Genomic DNA, 20512 nt, shown 5'->3' on the forward strand with positions numbered 1-20512 from the left:
GAATACTGAAGTGGATTGCCATTTCCTCCTCCAGGGGATCTTCCTGACTCAGGGATCAAACATGGTCTCCCACATTGCAGGAAGATTCTTTAACATTTGAGCCACTAGGGAAGCCTACTATTTATTGTAAAGAATATAATTCACTTTAATATAAAGAATACAATACACCTTACTACAAAGGAAACAACAGCCAGATGGAAGAGATGCATAGAGTAAGGTATGGGGGAAGATTTAGGGGTGTGTTTTCATGTTTCCTCTGGGTGGACCAGTCTCACAGAACCTGGATATGTTTACCAGCCCAGAAGCTCTCTGAGCCCCATCCTGTGGGTGTTTTTCTGGAGTTTTCATTACATAGATACACTTGATTAAATCATTGACACTGGCAATTGAATTCAACCTTCAGTGAGGTCAGAGGTGGGGTTGAAATTCCATCCTCTAATGACATGGTTTTTGCCTCTGAGAATCAGCCCCCATCCTGTGCTATTTAGAGTCCACCAATAGTGACTTCACTAGTATAAACTCAGATATGATTGAAAAGAGCTCATTATTAATGACAAAAACTATTTCTATCCTTCAGGAGATTCTGAGCATTTTAGGAGCTCTGTTCCAGGAGCCAGGGACAAGGACTAAAGATTTCTCACTGTACTTCAAGGCTGAATGAAACATCTTTAGACCAACTCTGTATTTATTGTCAAGATTATCAAACAGTGTTTGAAGAAATAGCTAAAGCTTGGAAAGGTATCACTTTTGATAGCTAATAATAATAATAATAAAAAAATTTATCTGGGGCTCTTATGGGCCAGGTAAATGCATTCAGATTTGAGACTGAGAATAGGACTATGCACTCCCATCATATAAAAGTCAATATGTGTCCAATATTTTTTTCTGTGAATTACAAAAGGGAAACTTTTGTTTTCTTAGCTTCTACCTCTGGCAGTTTTTCCTGAGTGGAAAGTAAAAAAGAACTGGTGAATCAGGAAAATTTAGGTGCTACAATTTGCATGCTAGCCTAGATAAATCTCTGCATTTCTCTGTTTCTTTGAATATTGAATTGAGCACAGATATTCTTCACAACTTTGTTTACCTAATTATGAATCCTAAGTCTATCAAATTATAATTGAAAACTTTTCTTTTTCCACTCCTGATAAGAACGTAATTAATTACATCTTTCTCCTCTAGAACAGTGTTTGACATTTACAGTAAGCGGACATTTTATAGGGTTCCTGAATTTGTGAAGTTTTTTATTGCTTTCTCATTACTGTTTTTATGGATGTTTAAGGAAATGGCAACCCACTCCAGTACTCTTGCCTGGAAAATCCCATGGGTGGAAGAGCCTGGTAGGCTATAGTCCATGGTGTCACAAAGAGTCGGACACGACTGAGTGACTTCACCTCACCTTCATCATATTAGGGACTTCCCTGATGGTGCAGATGGTATAGAATACATCTGCAATGCAGGAGACCGGGTTCTATCCCTGGGTTGGAAAGAGCCCCCAGAGAAGGGAATGGCAACCCACTCCAGTATTCTTGCCTGGAGAATTCCATGGACAGAGGAGCCTGATGGGCTATATTAGTTTCCTATTTTGAAACAGATCAGCCTGCATAATGACCTTAATAAAATTATTGTTGTAGAGGTTCAGAGATCCTAGATTTGATTTAAAATGATCTATTATTACTATTTTTAATCAGGCATCTGATGTTTACTTTTCCATCTCATTCATCTTTTAAAAATTAAATATATATATGTATTTTTATATATTCTTTATTCAGATTATTTTCCCATGTAGGTTATTAGAGTATTGAGTAGAATTCTCAGCGCTATTCAGTAGACCCCTTCAAAAGTATTGCTTCTGTTTCCTCTAGTCTTGAAGAGTTCCTGTGATCAAGCCTCACTGGCCTTTAAACTCAAATATCTGGGGGTGCCTCTTCTCGATGCCAGACCCCCAAACTTGGGAGCCTGATGTGGGCCTCAGAACTCTCACTCCTGTGGGAGGACCTCTGTGATGTAATTGTTTTTCAGTTTATGAGCTTCCTACCCGATGGGTATGGGATGTGAGTGCTTTGCAAATCTCATCTCATTGTGCTTCTTCATTGTCTTTGGAAGTAGAGTATATTTTTTGTTAGGTTCCAGATCTTTTTTTGTCAATGAGGGTTCAGTAGTTAGTTGTGATTTGAGTGTTTCCTGAGAGGAGGTGAGCTCAGTTCCCTCTACTCTGCCGTCTCATCTGGGCATCAGCCAAAAATTATCTATTATTTTTAAAATGACCTATATCAATATTTGCTTTTATACTTTATCCAAAATAAAGTGTCTTTTGCTGCTTGTTACTTGCAACTTTGAAGGAGTTCAATTTCTAAGAAAAATAAGCTTCTCCTCTGTAGTGAAAGAAAGATATATTTTGGCAAACCTAGATGCATGGCCAGGCTTCCCTGGCAGCTCAGGCAGTAAAGTATCCACCTGCAGTGCAGAGACCCGGCTTCAGTCCTTGGGCTGAAAATAGCCTGGTGAAGGGAATGGCAACCCACTCCTGTATCCTTGCCTGGGAAATCCAAAGGACAAGGGAGCCTGGCAGACTATAATCCATGGGGTCAGAGAGGCAGACATGACTGAATGTCTAAGGAAACATGCAAATGTATGGGCAGGTAAGGCAGATGATCAAATTCAGGAAAGGGATGACCTTTTAGCCAGACTGGGAGCTATGGTTTAAAGATTGAGCTTCTGGAAACTAAATAAGGAATAGTTTGGGCTAAGATGCAGTCTGCATATAATGAAGGAGTCCCTCCAAATAACAGAAGGAAAGGGGTTTAATCCTATAATTAAATACATTTATTGAGAATTAGAAATGGAATAAGATGCATCCTAGAAATTTCACCTAGAGCCAGACATCCTGGAATGCAAAGTTAAGTGGGCCTTAGGAAGCATCACTATGAACAAAGCTAGTGGAGGTGATGGAATTCCAGTTGAGCTGTTTCAAGCCCTAAAATATGATGCTGTGAAAGTGCTGCACTCAATATACCAGCAAATTTGGAAAACTCACCAGTGGCCACAGGACTGGAAAAGGGCTGTTTTCATTCCAATCCCAAAGAAAGGCAATGCCAAAGAATGATCAAACTACAGCACAATTGCACTCATCTCACATGCTAGTAAACTAATGCTCAAAATTCTCCAAGGCAGGCTTCAGCAGTATGTGAACCATGAATTTCCAGATGTTCAAACTGGATTTAGAAAAGGCAGAGTAATCAGAGATCAAATTGTCAACATCCACTGAATCAGAAAAAGCAAGAGAGTTCCAAAAAAACATCTACTTCTGCCTTATTGACTATGCCAAAGCCTTTGACTGTGTGGATCATGACAAACTGTGGAAAATTCTTCAAGAGATGGGAATACCAGACCACCTGACCTGCCTCCTGAGAAATCTGTATGCAGGTCAAGAAGCAACAGTTAGAGCTGGACATGGAACAACAGACTGGTTCCAAATCGGGAAAGGAGTATGTCAAGGCTGTATATTGTCACCCTGCTTATTTAACTTACATGCAGTGTACATCTCACAAAATGTCAGGCTGGATGAAGTGCAAGCTGGAATCAAGATTGCCAGGAGAAATATCAATAATTTCAGATAAGGAGATAACACCACCGTTATGGAAGACAGTGAAGAAAAACTAAAGAGCCTCTTGATGAAAGTGAAAGAAGAGAATGAAAACCTTGGCTTAAAACTTAACATTCAGAAAACTAAGATCATTGCATCTGGTCCCATCATTTCGTGCAAATAAATGGAGAAACAATGCAAACAGTGAGAGACTTTATTTTGGGGTGCTCCAAAATCACTGCAGATGGTGGCTGAAGCCATGAAATTAAAGGACATTTGTTCTTTGGAAGAAAGGCTATGACAAACCTAGACAGCATATTACTGTCTAGGTTGAAACATTACTTTGCCAACACAGGTCCATCTAGTTAAAGCTATGGTTTTTCCAGTAGTCATCTATAGATGTGAGAGGTGACCTATAAAGAAAGTTGAGTGAAGTATTGATACTTTGAATTGTGGTGTTGGAGAAGACTTTTGAGAGTCCCTTGAACTGCAAGGTGATCCAACCAGTCCATTCTAAAGGAAATCAGTCTTGAATATTCATTGGAAGGACCGATGCTGAAGCTGAAGCTCCAATACTTTGGCCACCTGATGCCAAGAACTGACTCATTGGAAAAGACTCTGATGCTGAGAATTATTGAAGGCAGGAGGAGAAGGGGAGGGAAGAGGATGAAATGGTTGGATGGCATCACTGACTTAATGGGCATGAGTTTGAGGAAGCTCTGGAGGTGGTGATGAACAGAGAAGCCTGGCATGCTGCAGTCCATAGGGTCTCAAAGAGTCAGATATGACTGAGTGACGGAACTGAACTGAATTTAATTTAAAAAAATAAAGAGATGGGCATATCAGAGCACCTGACCTGCCTCTAGAGAAACCTATTTGCAGGTCAGGAAGCAAGAGTTAGAACTGGACATGGACTGGTTCCAAATAGGAAAAGGAGTACATCAAGGCTGTATATTGTCATCCTGTTTATTTAACTTCTATGCAGAGTACTTCATGAGAAACGCTGGGCTGGAAGAAGCACAAGCTGGAATCAAGATTGCCAGGAGAAATATCAATAACCTGAGATGTGCAGATGACACCACCCTTATGGCAGAAAGTGAAGAGGAACTAAAAAGCCTCTTGATGAAAGTGAAAGGAGAGTGGAAAAGTTGGCTTAAAGCTCAACATTCAGAAAACGAAGATCATGGCATCTGGTCCCATCACTTCATGGGAAATAGATGAGGAAACAGTGTCAGACTTCATTATTTTGGGGGGCTCCAAAATCACTGCAGATGGTGATTGTAGCCATGAAATTAAAAGACGCTTACTCCTTGGAAGAAAAGTTATGACCAACCTAGATAGCATATTCAAAAGCAGAGACATTACTTTGCCGACTAAGGTCCATCTAGTCAAGGCTATGGTTTTTCCTGTGGTCATGAATGGATGTGAGAGTTGGACTGTGAAGAAAGATGAGTGCCGAAGAATTGATGCTTTTGCACCGTGGTGTTGGAGAAGACTCTTGAGAGTTCCTTGGACTGCAAGGAGATCCAACCAGTCCATTCTGAAGGAGATCTGTCCTGGGATTTCTTTGGAGGGAATGATGCTGAAGCTGAAACTCCAGTACTTTGGCCACCTCATGTGAAGAGTTAACTCATTGGAAAGACTCTGATGCTGGGAGGGATTGGAGGCAGGAGGAGAAGGGGACGACAGAGGATGAGATGGCTGGATGGCATCACTGACTCGACGGACATGAGTCTGAATGAACTCCAGGAGTTGGTGATTGACAGGGAAGCCTGGAGTGCTGTGATTCATGGGGTCGTAAAGAGTCGGACATGATTGAGCGACTGAACTGAACTGAACTGATAGTAAATATTATTTGTGGTTGTTAAATGTTGAAAACTTTCTCTTTGAATTCAGAAATGAGGCAGAATACACATTTTATACATCTCCCACTTTTAATCAACATGCTCTTGGAAAACACAGATGGTACAATAAGACTAGAAAAAGAAATAAACACTTTTAAGAACTGGAATTGAAGAAATAAAACTCATTCTTTATGGACTAAGTAATTGAGTATACACAGAAACCCAAAAGAATCTATATATGAACTTATTAAAATTAATCATGAATTCATTGTGATTTGTAGATTGAATGTTCTATCAAAATCAATTGTATATCTATATAATCAACAAATGTTTAGAAAATATTGTAAATACTTTTTATAATGTTATTAAAGTCTACTATACTTAAAATATTGAATTCTGTTTGATATTATCTAGTAATGTTAGTAACTATATTATCAAGACCCAGAAATTAGACTGCCCTTGAAAAGTCTTGGAGAAGGAAATGGCAACCCATCCCAGTATTTTTGCCTGGAGAATCCCATGGACGGAGGAGCTTGGTGGGCTACAGTCCACGGGTCGCAAGGAGTCGGACACGAGTGAGTGACTTCACTTTCACTTTCACTTTGAAAAGTCTTCATACTGCAGAAATGAGTATATCAGTGATTGGGAAACTGCTCTTAAATAACTAAGACTCTAAAACTAGCCACCAAGAAAGCCTGTCACTGTAAAGGAAATAGGGATACACAACTTTTATAAGAAAATGTTATAGGACTGAATTTTCAAAGATTAAGTTTCAGAGCCATTCAATGTGAAGCCTGTTCACATAAACACAGTGACCCCATGAGGGTCCTAAGATAAAATCACAGTGAGGTGTTTCTATTTCCATTCTTTGGGTTACAACATCCTTGGACTGAAATAAAAAAGCTAAATAGGAATTTGTGAGTCAAATTGGATGAGCCTCAAAGACTCAGGCCAGTCCAAGAATAATCTTGCACAATTTCTCCTTCAAATAGTGTTGAGTATGTGTTCTTATGAGTGTTTACTCATGATTTGAAAAACTGGGCACTAACAGTTTTGCAACCTCATGGACTTTAGCCCAGCAGGCTCCTCTTTCCATGGGATTTCCCAGGCAAGAATACTGGAGTGGGTTGCCATTTCCTTCCATGGGGGATCTTCCCGACCCAGGGATTGAACCAGTGTCTCCTGCTTTGCAGGAAGATTCTTAACCACTGACACCTGGGAAGTCTTTTGAAAAAGTAGGGTATCCCTTGAAAATAAGAAAACCTGTGCCTTCCTCCCAAGTGGCTACAGGTTAGTAGAGTTGTAGTAATTAGTAGGATGGCTAGTGAGAGGTCCCAGGCTAGCCCTCTACCAGAGGTTGCTGTGTCACCATAGCTGATTGTTTGAAGCTTTTGTGATCATGTGTCTTAATATATGCCTTCCAATACGAAAATGCTTGAATTTGTTTCTCCTGCATACAAACGTCACTCCACAATGTGTATGTGCAGCAAGTATTTCTCATTTCTCCTGTGATATCTGATTAAAGTGTATTTTAGCTTTTTACTGAGAGCAACTAAAATCTATTTCATATAATACCAACTTTGTTCATTTATGCATTCAGCAAACATGAATCGAACACCTATATATTGTAATGATTAAAACAAAACCAAGATAAAGTCTAATGGTGGGAGACACCAAAGAAATACAAAAGAAACATGTAATATACTTGTTATATTAGTGATAATTTCATATCACTGTGCAACTAGTTTCTACAAGTGGACTTTAGAAACTATAGTCTTCCATCAAAGTCAGATGCAGTTCCAGTGAACCTCATAAAAATCCAATCACTATGAATTTAAAAGAAGCCTACTTGCACCATAGGCTCACACAATTCATTTATTTATGCCAACCATCAAAACTCAGGAACTAGAATCATCAGAGACAGTATAAGATATACAGATTAATTTTAAAAGTTAATTTTAGAAAGTCAGTACATAATAATTAAATACATTTAAAACCATGACAGAAATGTCTATGAGGAAGGAAGAGTTTGACCAGGGCACATACTAGTGTGGGCATACAGTGAAGATAAAATATGAGACTGTCAAAACTTCAGCTTCCCTCATGGTTGAATTTTCCTTGGGACAGGATGGTAGATTAGTTTCATTTTTGTGCCAGCCCTGATTATTTACCCTGGACTGACATAAGCACTGTGTTTGAGGAGTCTAGTTCCTGTTAAAAATCTATGTAGAATTCTTTGTTTTTCATGCTTAACCATAGGCAATACAAAGGCTTCACCTGGCAAGCTGCCCTCCTGTGGCAGGCAAGGTGCAAGAATGCACTGAAATCTTTGACAGGAGGCATCATCAAGGACTCAAACGCTTCCAACTAGTCATGCTTTTTGCATCTTTGCATTTACAGGCAAGTCCTCTTCATTCCTGGGTCTCTTTGTTTGATGCTTCACATAGAGATTCTCTTTAGGTGCCTTTGCAGAGATCTCCTTATAGGGGCCAGGGAGGCCAGGAGAACCTTGAAACCTTTTTCCTCCCTCTGACTCAGGACTCAGTACTTTCCACTCCTAATCTGACCCCTTCTCCATCTCCCCTGGCCTCTATCTAGAAAACTAGCACTGCTGTTTGGAGCTCAGCTCTCTCATCAGTTAAACAACCTCCACCTGGACTCTGGACCCATGAGCCCTTGCAAGGAGGAGAATAAAAGGGAGAAGTCAGTGCTTTCTCAGTTTAGCCAGTGGTTTACTCAGCCGTTCTCTGGACTCACAGGTTTCACCTTTGTGGTTTCGCATACTCAGATTCAATAACGGAGGATCCTCGGTTGGTTGGTGAGTTAACTGTTGTGAAACCAAGGGTACCGAAGTCTGACTGTTTAATTGTACGATGCTATTTTCTATAAGGGATTTAGACACCTGCAGATTTTCATATCCGTGCGGGCCCCTGGAACCAGTGCTCTGAGGGACAGCTGCATTTATGTCATTAAGTGATGAAAATCTTCACCATTATGTTCATTTCGGCTCGTTGTTGCCTCAGTAGGCTACTTCACCTAGCGGTTCTCTGTCTTGGCTGAGCTCCTGACAGCATGAGGCAAAGTCTCATTTTAGCACTCATGGGTATCTTTTCAGTGATAGGCACTTGCCTGAACCAGGCCCAGGGTAACCAGCACAGTCCTTCTGGACCACTCAAGGGTCTCAAGAATGTGGCCTAGGAATCGGCCCTGTGTGCAGACTAGGTTGCCAGGTGCTCCTGTTTTCCTGTCTCGCTGTATCTCACCTCCACCTGCTGCCCCCAGGTCTGGTTTGGGTATAGAAGGAGCTCTTACCCAAGGTTCCTCAAAGCTCATATCCAAAGTCATATTCTTCTAACTCCATTTGAAAACAACTTCAAGTGTCCAGTAGTAGCAACAAGAATGAGAGGAAGGTGATGTATCAGGGAGGAGAAAACTACAGCTGGCCCTTGAACAATGTGGGGGTCAGGAGCTGCAGTCTCTCCTTCACCTCTATCCCCCACTCAGAGAAAAATAAAAATTCCTGCACTACTGTCTTTACCTGAAAAATACAGGAATGGGTAAATGATTCACCCAAGTACAGGAAACTAAAACCATTTGCACAGAATTAGGACTCAAACCCCTGTTCTCTTGATTTAACATATTTTTATCTCCAGTCTAACACAAAATTTCCCCCTCACATTTAGTTACTTTAAGGTGGGCTTCCCAGGTGGCTCAGTGGTAAAGAATCTGCCTGCCAATGCTAGAGACTTGGGTTCACCAGGAGTTAGAAATGGCAACCCACTCCAGTATTCTTGCCTGGAAAATTCCATGGACAGAAGAGCCTGGTGGGCGGTGGGGTTGAAAGAGTCTGACATGCCTGAATGAGTGAGCACACAGGCAAAGTGAAGATAGACTTTTTTTTTTTTTTTTAGTCCACAAAAAGTGGACCAGAGTATTTGTATTTCAAACCCCCATTGTTCAAGGGTCAACTGTAATCTTACATGGTATCAGGCCCCTAAAATTGTTATATGCTTTATTTGTATCTAAGAATGATTCCACGTGTCTCCTAAGATCCTTTTGGATATGAGCTTGTGACTATTAGGCTTCCCTGAGAGCTCAGTTGGTAAAGAAAACACGTGCAATGCAGGAGACCCCGGTTTGATTCCTGGGTCAGGAAGCTCTGTTGGAGAAGGGATAGGATGCCCTGACTCTAATATTCTTGTGCTTCCCTTGTGCTTCAGCTGGTAAAGAATCCATCTGCAATGGGGGAGACCTGGGTTTGATTCCTAGGTTGGGAAGATCCCCTGGAGATGGGAAAGCCTACTCACACCAGTATTCTGGCCTGGAGAATTCCAAGGACTGTATAGTCCATGGGGTGGCAAAGAGTTGGACACGACTGAGTGACTTTCACTTTCATTTGTGACTGTTGTCTTAGGCTCTGTTTTAGATTCTAAGGAGTCTATAGGCCTTTTGGGTAAGGCTATGTTTCAGGAATCATAAGGCTATGTTTCAGCTATCATAGCAAGTCCCCAAATTTTCTATTAATAAATTTCTTGGCTCTCAAACAAATTCACAGATTAGTACTGCTAGGGATAGGGTAATATGGATGTGGGTACTGAACTTTCTGTAATTATTGTCACTAGACTAGGAAATAAAGTGGAGTTTATTAAGAAGAGTACACTGACTTTGGAGTCAGCACACCTAAGCTAAATTTCAGGCTCCATCCTTGGGTAGAAATATGACTTAGGCAAATTGTTTCCTAGCTCTGAGTCCCAATTTTCATAACAAGTAAAATGCCAACAGTACTTAACAGGGTTATTGTGGTAATTAGAAAAGATAATGTATTTAAAATTTCTACCCCCAGAAATAGGATTAGAACAAATAGGGTACAGAGCAAATGTTCAACAAGAAAAGGTATCTTCTTCAGTTCAGTTCGGTCGCTCAGTCATGTCTGACTTTTTGCGACCCCATGAACTGCAGCATGCCAGGCCTCCCTGTCCATCACCAACTCCCGGAATTCAACCAAACTCATGTCCATCAAGTCAGTGATGCCATCGAACCATCTCATCCTCTGTTGTCCCCTTCTCCTCCTGCCCACAATCCCTCCCAGCATCAGGGTCTTTCCCAATGAGTCAACTCTTCGCATGAGGTGGCCAGAGTATTGGAGTTTCAGCTTCAGCATCAGTCCTTCCAATGAACACCCAGGACTGGTCTCCTTTAGGATAGACTGGTTGGATCTCCTTGCAGTCCAAGGGACTCTCAAGAGTGTTCTCCAACACCACAGTTCAAAAGCATCAATTCTTCAGCGCTCAGCTTTCTTCAGAGTCCAACTCTCACATCCATACATGACCACTGGAAAAACCATAGCCTTGACTAGACGGACCTTTGTTGGCAAAGTAATATCTCTGCTTTTTCATATGCTATCTAGGTCATGACTTTCCTTCCAAGGAGTCAGTGTCTTTTAATTTCATGGCTGCAGTCACCATCTGCAGTGATTTTGGAGCCCCCAAAAATAAAGTCAGCCACTGTTTCCACTCTTTCCCCATCTGTCTGCCATGAAGTGATGGGACCAGATACCATGATCTTCATTTTCTGAATATTGAGCTTTGAACCAACTTTCTCACTCTCCTCTTTCACTTTCATCAAGAAACTTTTTAGTTCCTCTTCACTTTCTGCCTTAAGGGTGGTGTCATCTGCATATCTGAGGTGATTGATATTTCTGCCGGCAATCTTGATTCCAGCTTGTGCTTCTTCCAGCCCGGCGTTTCTCATGATGTACTCTGCATAGAAGTTAAATAAGCAGGGTGACAATATATAGCCTTGACGTATTCCTTTTCCTATTTGGAATGAGTCTGTTGTTCCATGTCCAGTTCTAACTGTTGCTTCCTGACCTGCATATAGGTTTCTCAAGAGGCGGGTGAGGTGGTCTGATATTCCCATCTCTCTCAGAATTTTCCACAGTTTATTGTGATTCACACAGTCAAAGTCTTTGGCATAGTCAATAAAACAGAAAGATAAATATGGAAGGGCAATGGCTGGTCACTGGAAGAGACAACAGGAAGTTTATTTCATCTTGCAGCTCTCAGTGGAAACTTATTTTGGTAAAGTGATATCTTTTGTAAACCAAAAAATAGGTAATGCAGCTAGGACGTAAGAGGAATTGAAACAGAAATAGTAAGAGTTAATAGGCATACCTTGGAGATATTGCATGTTTGGTTCCAGATCACCATAGTAAAGTGAATATTGCCATAAAGTGAGTCCTAAGAACTTTTTAATTTCCCAGTGCATATAAAAATTGTGCTTCCAATATACTGTAGCTTAATTAGTATAATAGCATTATGTCTGATATAAACAATGTACATACCTTAATTAAAAAGTACTTTATTATTAAAAATAAAAAAGCTACCAATAACTTGATCCTTAAGTGTATTGTAATGCTTTTGCTGAGTATTTGAATATTGTGAGAATTACTGAAATGTGACACACAGATTTGAAGAGAGGAAGTGCTTTTGAAAAAATGGTGCCAATAGACTTCCTTAATGCAAGGTTGCCAGAAAACATCTATTTCTAGATGTAGTGTCTGTAAAGCACAATATAATGAGGAATGCTTGTACACAAAATGAAATAATAGCATCTCCTGTTTTTCTTTTTTCTGGTGTTTCATGACCTCTTGACTTTTTAAAGTTCCTAATTCTGTGTGTTTCTCTTTGCAATTTGAGTACAATAAGTCTCTCAATTTCAACAGTTTCTAATTTCAAGTTTCAACTGCCTAGGAGAGAAACCAGCCTCAATATATAAGCAGGTCTTAGATCTAAATTGTCAGTGAAATCTGACTGGTTTAGCATGGATCAGATGCCCAGGCCTGGACTGATCAACTTTATCCAAGGTGGTTGGATTATGTAACTGTACTTGCAGCTTTGACTGTGGTTGCAGAATGTGGGAGAGGAGATGGAAATACTGTTTGGAAATTGACTAAAGTGGAGGGAGAAGAAAAAATGGGCATCTCTATCAGAGAAAAGTTATTGATATTTCATTTGCTCATAACCTAGTTAAGCATATGTTTTTACCTGAGTTCTTAATGAAGGGCAGTGTGTTGGTCACATCTGTAACTGCTGCTGCTAAGTCGCTTCAGTCGTGTTTAACTCTGTGTGACCCCATGGACTTCAGCCTACCAGGCTCCTCTGTCCGTGGGATTTTCCAGGCAAGAGTACTGGATTGGAGTGCCATTGTCTTCTCCGCACATCTGTAAAACACTGAAATAATCAACAAAAATGAACGAAAATGCAGAGGTAGAATTTCTATGTAGTAAAAGTTTTACCTGGTTAAAGGTGAAGTGAGGAGCAGCTTTGAAGTCATATGTATATATTAAGAAGAATTGAGAAAAATCTAATTGTACATTTCAAGGAAGAATGATTTCTTCCTGAAGCAAATTGTGAGCATGTTAAAACCAACCTCATTCTCCATCCAATTCACTTCTTGCTATTGCCACTGAGAAAAATCACACCATGAGACCAAAGCTAAGGATATTGAAACAGTTATCTTCAGAAGTCTATAATTTGTTAAACATTTATGTATATTTATAATCTTGCATAAGTACCCATTACTATTGTCTTGTTATTGTATTACATATACTAACAGACATTTTAATATGCACATATATATTGCTTTAAATAGGAAGTATATTGCATATACCTGCTTTTATACCTCACCATATTTTCATGTTTATAATATGGACAAATTATTAAGCATATAGTTTAATTCCTATTTAAAACAACACATATATAAACATATATTTTGGATGTGTAAAAGTGTGTATAAGATAAAGTCATATAAATGATAAACATTTAATTTTCTAAATATTGAACTCTAAGATTTAAATAAACCTTCTGGAAGAGTATCTCAAATGTAAGGCAGTTCTAAAGATCTAAATTTTCTTCCACATTTTGAGATACTTGTGTATTCTCCACGGTAGAACATACTGTTTATTAACTCAATATTTTTTTAACATTAAAGGCTTCTATGATTATATCTTCTTTCTTAATTAGTCTTGTAAGTGATTTTCTTTTTTATTTTTGGTTTTCCCATAAAATTTGCTCTTGGGTATTTTAATTTTTTCACTCAATATCTATTTTCTAACTTATTGTGTTCTGCCATTATTTTTATTGATCCCTCTCTTTGGATTTTATAAAATCGTTTAGTTTTGTTTTACAAAAAAGATTTGCATCAAATTCCTAGTCCATTTTATTTTACTTTTCATGTTTAATAATAAATTGTTTATATGATTTATGGATTAGCCACCTAAGAAGACTTGGCCTACATAGCTTGCATTTTGTTATGCAGTGTTTTTTATTGTTCTTTTAAAAAATATGTTGCATTTTTGTTTTGATTCTCTTTTCCCATTTTTTACTTACAGATATCTGCTAAAAATATTGTAGAAATTAAAGTTTAAATTATTATACTCATTCATAGCTTCTTAACATTTTAAGCATTGCATAAGGTTCTAAAATTTCTATTTAATTATATTGAGACTCTTCACATCTAATACAGAATTAGTGTCATCATATATGCAACAGGACAGTGTATAATGTACATAAGTGAATTCATGAAAAATATAACTTGAATGACATTCTTCTTACCTGAAAAAGCAAAAACTACCTAGAACTGAGAAAGGAAAAAACCAGCCCTGTTGATAAGCAGACCGCAGCAAACACAGAAAAGGCCATTGGGAAAACCAACATAAAACAGTGATTCTCCGAAGGCTAAAGGATAGCTGCAAAATTACTTGATGAATGTACCCAAATCAGAGCTAATCCTCACTTCCCTGTTGTTAGAATCACCCAGTACAAGTTTAAAACTCAGAAAAATCTTCCTGCCTCTTCCTTATAACATACTCCATCTTTCCCCTTGTTCATTCTGCCTGTAACAGCAACTTACTAGACCACCACTGTTGGCCTGAGTGACCAAAAATGTGTTCCTTGTGCTGATTCTCTGATGGCTTTACCTCCCTCAATTCCAAAGTGAACTGAAGGTACTACTAAAATTATTATAATACATAGAAATATGAGAAAATCTGCATAGGCACTAAACATGATGAGGGGTACCAATAATGTCCCTTATATTTTAGGGATATTCTGTTTTATGACGTACTTTTGAAATAAACCAGAAGGAAGACAGTGAGGACAAGTTGGGAACTTCCACTGGTGTTTTTTTTTTTTTAATCTTTTGATCTTCTTGGTTTCTCTTTGAGCCTCGCAGAAACACTGTGTGATGTGGAAGGTTATGCTGTAGTCGTGGTCTCTGGGCACACATTTTCACCTTTTTTTCTTTTTAAAGTGCATTTTAAGGAAACTGAAACTTTTAAATTTCAATTCTCTTGGAGGGAGGAAATTTCCCCCTGCCATTAGTTCTTTCAGCTGAGCTAGTAATAAAGGCAATGCAGGGCAGATAACAGGAGGAAGAAAAATTGTAAGGATAGAGTTCTTATAGAATTGGAATCTGTGAACTGACCAAAATGAAGTGACCAAAGTAGACTGTTTATATATTAGATTAATATATAAGACTGTTTATGTTTTTAGATTTAAAAAGATTGTGTGAAGATTTAATAAAACAAAGGGGTTTTTGCTTGGCTTTTGTTCTGTTGCTAAGTCATGTTCAACTCTTGCAACCCCATGGACTGTAGCCTGCCAGGCTCCTCTGTCCACAAGATTTTCCAGGCAAGAATGGTGGAGCGGGTTGCCATTTCCTACTCCAGGGGATCTTCCCGACCCAGGGATCAAACCCGCGTCTCCTGCATTGCAGACAGATTCTTTATCACTGAGCCACCTAGTGTAGCGAACTAATGAAGAAGTAACAAAGTTTGTCTATATAGCTTTCTGAGCCTTGACTTCCCTACTTCCGGAGATAAGGATGCTTTCTATCCTCCTGGTCTAGACGAAATACTTTTCCATCTGAGATTTATTTTCCACTTTCAGGGTGCAAGAAGGGGTGTCAGAGTGATTTATTTATTTTTATTGAAGTATAAGTGATTTATAAAGCTGTGTTAATTTCTGCTGTACAGACAAAAATGTGGCTCATGTATTTTTTAAAAAATATTCTTTCCATTATGGTTTATCACAGGATATTGAATATAGTTCCCTGTACTCAATAGTAGGACCTTGTTGTCTATCCAAAGTATTATGTATAATACTTTGCATCTGCTAACCCCAAACTCCCAGTCCATTCCTACCTGGACCCCACCTCCCCCTTGGCAACCACAAGTCTGTTCTGTTTGTCTGAGTCTGATTTTTTTTCATTGATAAGTTCATTTGTGTCATATTTTAGATTCCACATAAGGGATATCACCTGACATTTGTCTTTCTCACTTCACTTAGTATGGTAACCTCTAGTTACATCCATGTTGCTTCAAATGGCATTATTTCATTATTTTATGCTTGAGTAGTATTCTGTTGTATATATGTACCAAATCGTCTTTATCCATTCACCTGTCTGTAGACATTTAGTTCGATTCTGTGTTCTGTGCTGTTATAAACATAGGGGTACACATATCTTTTTGAATTATAGTTTGTCTGTATATATGCCCAGAAGTGGGATTGCTGGGTCATATGATAACTCTAGCTTTAGCTTTTTGAGGTAGCTCCTCTCTCTTTTTTTCCATCCTCTTTTCAATATAAGTACTAACTTATTTTGAAAAGTATATAAGTACAAGCTTATACTGAAAAGTACCAACTTATATTGTTATTCCCTATAACAGTATAGGCAGGTCCCCCTTTCTCCACATCCTCACCAGCATTTGTTATTTGTAGACTTTTTAATGATAGCCGTTCTGATTGGTGTGAGGTGGTATCTCCATTGTTGTTTTGATTTGCATTTCTCTAATAATTAGCAATGTTGAGCTCCTTTTCATGTGCCTATTTGCCATCTGTATGTCTTTTTTGGAGAAATATTTATTTATGTCTTCTGCCCATTTCTCAGTTGGCATTTTTGTTTTTGTGTTGTTGAGTTACATGAGCTATTTGTATATTTTGGAAATTAAGCCCTTATGAGTCTCATCGTTTGCAAGTATTTTCTACCATTCCATAGTTTGTCTTTTCTTTCTTTCTTTTTTTTTTTTTCATAGTTTCCTATGCTGTGCAAAAGCTGGTAAGTTTGATTAAGTTCCGTTTGTTCATTTTTCTTTTATTTCTGATGCCTTGGGAGAGCTAAGACAATATTGGTACGATTTATGTCAGAGAATGTTTTGCCTGTTCTCTTCTAGGAGTTTTATGGTGTCGTATCTTACATTTAACTCTTTGAGCCATTTTTGCTTCCCAGGTTGTGCTAGTGGTAAATAACCTGCCTGCTAATGCAGGTGACACAAGAGATATGGGTTCAATCCCTGGGTTGGTAAGATCCCCTTGGAGGAGGAGATGGCAACCCACTCCAGTATTCTTGCCTGGAGAATTCCATGGACAGAGGAGCCTGGCCGGCTATAGTCCATGGGGTCTCAAAGAGTCAGACACGACTGAGCAACTAACTCTTTTCTTTCATGTCAGAGAATGTTTTACCTGTTCTTTTCTAGGAGTTTTATAGTGTCATATCTTATGTTTAACTCTTTAAGCCATTTTGAGCTTATTTTTGTGTATGGTGTGAGGGTGTGTTCTAACTACACTGATTTACATCAGCTCTCCTGTTTTCCCAACACCCTTTGCTGAAGAGACTACCATTTCCATATTGTATATTTTTGACTACTTTGATGAAGATAAATTGACTGTAAGTGAAAGTCGCTCAGTAGTGTCTGACTCTTTGTGACCCCATGGATTGTACAATGGAATTCTCCAGGTCAGAATACTGGACTGGGAAGCTGTTCCCTTCTCCAAGGGATCTTCCCAACTCAGGGATCAAACCCAGGTCTCCTGCATTGCAGGCAGACTCTTTACCATCTGAGCTACCAGGGAAGCCTCAATTGACTGTAGGTGTGTAGATTTATTTCTGGGCTCTGTAATTCTGTTCCATTGATTCACATATGTGTTTTTTTGTTTTTGTTTTTTGCTTATGCATGCTGTTTTGATTGTGGAAGTTTTACAGTTTTGTGTGAAGTCTGGGAAGGTTATGTCTCCTGCTTAGTCCTTTCCCCTCAGGATTGCTTTGGTAATTCTGGATTTTTTATAGTGCCATATAAATTTGGGGATGATTTTTTCTAGTTCTGTGAAAAATGTCCGGGTAACTTGATAGGGATTGCTTTAAGTCTGGGGCTTCCCTTGTGGCTCAGATGGTAAAGAATCCACCTGCAATATGGGTTTGATCCTTGGGTTGAGGAGATCAGAGAAGGGAAAGGGTACCCACTTCAGTATTCTGGCCTAGAGAATTCCATGGACTGAATAGTCCATGGGGTCGTAAAGAATTGGACATGACTGACAACTTTCATTTTCACATTAAATCTGTAGACTGCTTTGCATAGTGTAGGCATTTTAACAATGTTAGTTCTTCCAATCTAAGAGTGTGGGGTATCTTTCCATTTCTTTTATTTTCCTTATTAATGTCTCATAGTTCTTAGCATATGTCTTTTAGCTCCTTGGTCGAGTATATTCCTAAGGTTTTTTTTTTTTTTTGGTACAATTTCAAGAAGTTTTTTTTTTTTTTTTACATTTCCTTTCTGATATTTCGTTGCTAGTGTAAAGAAATGCAACCAATTTTTGTATGTTCATCTTGTATCTTGCTGCCTTGTTGAATTTTTTATCAGTTGTAGCAGTTTTTGTATGAAGTCTTTAGAGTTTTCTATATATTGTATTGGGCTTTCCTGGGGGCTCAGATGGTATCATGTCATCTGCATGTAATGACATTTTACCCCTTCCCTTCCAACTTGGATATCTTTTATTTCTTTTTCTTGTCTGACTGCTGTGTTAGGACTTCAGTACTGTATTGAACAGAAGTAGTGAGAGTGGGTGGGCTTTCCCAGTGGCTCAGTGGTGAAGAATCTGCCTGTTAATGCAAGAGCCTTGGGAGATGCAGGTTTGATCCCTGGATCAGGAAGATCCCCGGGAGGAGGGCATGGCTTCCCACTCCATTATTCTTGCCTGGAGAATCCCATGTACAGAGGAGCCTGGTGGTCTATAGTCCTTGAGTTTTGTCAAAGAGTCATACACAACTGAAATGACTTAACATGCACCCAGTGAGAGAGAGCATCCTTGTCTTGTTTCAGATGTTAGTGAGAAGGCTTTCAGCTTTTCATGTTGTCTGTGAGTTTGTCATTAATGGCGTTTGTTATGTTAGATCTGTTCCCTCTATACCCATTTTGGTAAAAGTTTTTATCATGAATGGAAGTTGAATGTTATCAAATAGCTTTCTGCATTTATTGAGATGATCATGTAGTTTTTGTCTTTTGCTTGTGTGGTGTATCACATTGGTTCGCATATATTGAACCATCCTTGTGAACTTTAGATGAATATAGGTTAGTTGTGATGTGTGACATTTTAATGTGCTGTTGGATTTGGTTTGCTAATATTTTGTTGAGATTTTTTCATTTATATTCATCAAAGATATTGAACTGCAATTTTCTTTTTTGATAGTATCTTTGTCTGCTTTTGGTATCAGGATGACAGTGGCTTCATAGAACATCTTTGAAAGTGTTTCTTTACAGTCTTCTGGAAGACTTTGTGAAGGATTAGTATAAATTCTTCCTGGTGTTTTTGGTAGAATTTGCCTGTGAAGCCATCTGGTCCTGAACTTTTGTTTGTAGAGTGTGCTTTTATTATTCTTATTATTACAGATTCTATTTCACATTCAGTGATCAGTCTGTACAAATTATATATTTCTTGATTCAATTTTGATGGGCTGTATGTTTCTGGAAACTTGTCAGTTTCCTCTTGGTTGTTGAATTTGCTGGCATATAATTGTTCATAATATTCTCTTTTTTTAAAATTAAAAAATCTGTGAAATCAGCTGTTATTTCTCCTTTTCGTTTCTTATTTATTTAGGTCCTCTCTCTTCTTTTCCTGGCCAGAGGTTTGTCTATTTTGTTTACCCTCTCAAAGAACCAGCTCTTATTTTTATTGATTTTTCAATTTTTAAATCTTTCTTAAAAATTTCTTTTCTCTGATCTTCATTTCCTTCCTTCTGATGACGTTAGGTTTTTCTTGTCCTTTTTCTAATTCTTTTAGGTGATCAGAGTGGTTGTCAAATCACTTTTTCCACCAGCTGATTTTCAAGTGATTTTAAAGTAATCAATATGCCACTGTGGAATATCTTGGGGTGACCTGTCCTGAACCCTAAAACTATGCAATAAGTGCCCATGATTATTACTTCTATTTTTCTTATCTAAATTTTATCAATAAAGGAGCTGAGATCTGGGAAGAATGAGAGACTTTCCTATTTCTATTATTTCCCAACAGAGTGGGAAATTTCCTCAGGAAAGTGACATATCCTCTCTGAAGATCAGTTTCCTTACCTCTGAAGTAAGGAACAAAATAGTGTGTAATTCCTGGCACTGTGAGAAGGATTAGATTACTAAAGTCATGTGTAGTGCACAGGAGCTGCCTATGCACTTACCATTTACTCAGTTAATGATGTTAGCTGCTATTACTGAGAGGGGCAGCTTAGAGCCAAAGCTCCAAATTTGGACCCCACATCGTCTTCTGCTAACCTCTCACCTTACTTTGGAAGTAAATAGAAACAGGTAACATTTTAAATTTGCTTTTTAAATTGTGAAGTGTGTTACAGTTGGAAATGTTGGTAAATGTGTGTGAGGTGGCATCTTAGCTTGTTAGTGACAGCATTTGCTTGGACTCTACACTCCATGTTTTTTTTTTTTTTTAATTTATTTTTAAAATTTTTGTAGAATTCATTTTCAAGTTAATTAACAAAAATTTACATGAAATGCAAGGGCAGAGTGTTCTAAAGATAGCATTTATCTTCAGAACCTTTAGACTCTGATTTGTTTCTGAATGCCACCTCTGCTGATGTGGGGATGTCTACATATTTTAGCAGGTTTTATCACTGAATTTCCTAAAAGTGATTTGGCAGTGGTTTTAAGGCAAGCTAACAAGTTAGAGTAATGTAAAAGAAAAACTTCTATCAGTAGAAGAAAAACTATTTTTGCAAGATGTTAATCACATAATTGTTTTGAGTCATG

This window comes from Budorcas taxicolor, chromosome 5 (genome assembly GCF_023091745.1).
Source record: "Budorcas taxicolor isolate Tak-1 chromosome 5, Takin1.1, whole genome shotgun sequence".
NCBI lineage: Eukaryota > Metazoa > Chordata > Mammalia > Artiodactyla > Bovidae > Budorcas > Budorcas taxicolor.